This window comes from Talpa europaea, assembly GCF_964194135.1.
Source record: "Talpa europaea genome assembly, chromosome: 4".
In the NCBI taxonomy this organism is placed as follows: domain Eukaryota; kingdom Metazoa; phylum Chordata; class Mammalia; order Eulipotyphla; family Talpidae; genus Talpa; species Talpa europaea.
The window spans coordinates 31,511,940-31,513,227 of record NC_140070.1 but is presented as its reverse complement, the minus strand read 5'-3'; positions in this window follow the sequence as shown (position 1 = coordinate 31,513,227).

The following is a 1,288-nucleotide window of genomic DNA, read 5'->3' as shown; positions in this document are numbered from 1 at the left end:
GCCAGGTTAGGGAGCAGGTAGAAAAGATCAGTTGTGATTTCCTTGTATAAGCGCAACCTTATCTCTGAAAGAATAAAAAGTTGGTGTCGTATTGGTTGCATCCGCGGAAGAAAACTGTGGGTAGCTAGGGGCAGATAAGAGGAAATTTACTTTTCACAGTATAACCTCTTTTATTAAAACGTATATTCGTGTTTTTTAATCCAGGAAGTTTGAGTAGGCACAGATCATATCACTGGAGTTAAAAACTATATGAAACATCTGTGTGTTTTCCTCTCATGTCCATGAGAGGAAACCTGTTGCTCTGCCCGGTCTCTTCGACCTTGAATGACTTGAGACGCTGGCACTGACTAGATTTACCCTAAAACAGTACCCTACTCCCACCCCCAAAGCATATTGATGTTTCTCTTGATTTGTGTGACTGACGGTGTTTCTGTTTCCACTCCTAGCTTTGGCAGCATGTAAGCAACTTCTTGCCAAGAACCCAGGTCACCGCTGAGAAGGGGGCCTGAGGGAGAAGAATATCCAGAGGAAACCAATGCCAGACGCGTCTGGAATTACACTCACCACAGGCAGCATGAGACATTTTGTGCCAGCATCTGTGTCCTACTGGCAAAGACCGTCGCTCTCCAGGTAGGAGGGTCCTGGAAGCAGCACGCACCAGGAGCCTCTCCAGAGGAGGAATGGGGCCAGATGTGAACTCTCTACAATGAACACAATTTTCAGCTTATGAAGGAATTTTAAGAAAGCAATTATTTAATTTCCATATATTCAAGTTCAGTAGCCTTCTGTGTGAAGTCCCAGCAGTCAACCCCTCCACGGGAGATAGCAGGATTTTTCTGGCATCGGGTTGAACTCTTCTTGGTACTTCTGGCAATGGCAGATCTTCAGGACAGATTTATCTGCTAAATGCTCTTGAGCAGGAAAAAAGTAAGACTTCTGGAAGCAGCTTAAGGATAGCAGAGCAGAGATCCCTCCCTCCTTGCTCACTTCCTCAGAAACTCAGCCTGGACTCGGATGCTTGTGCTGAAGATTGATCCTGCCTCATTCACCTCCAAAGTCTGTTTCTTCCAGGGAGATTTGGCATTTGGGGGCTGCCTCCTCTGCCCTTTTTTAACTTCTTCTCCCAAGCTTCACCTTCAGCAGTCAAATGATGTGAACTTTGGAATGGAGTTTGTTGTCCTTTGGGGACTTGCTTCTGTTGCTAAGCTAGTGCTGTCTGAGCGGACATTCTGAAGGCTGTCGTCTGTTCTTGGGGAGGAGGGCATCGGCCTTGCCTGGATCCTCCACC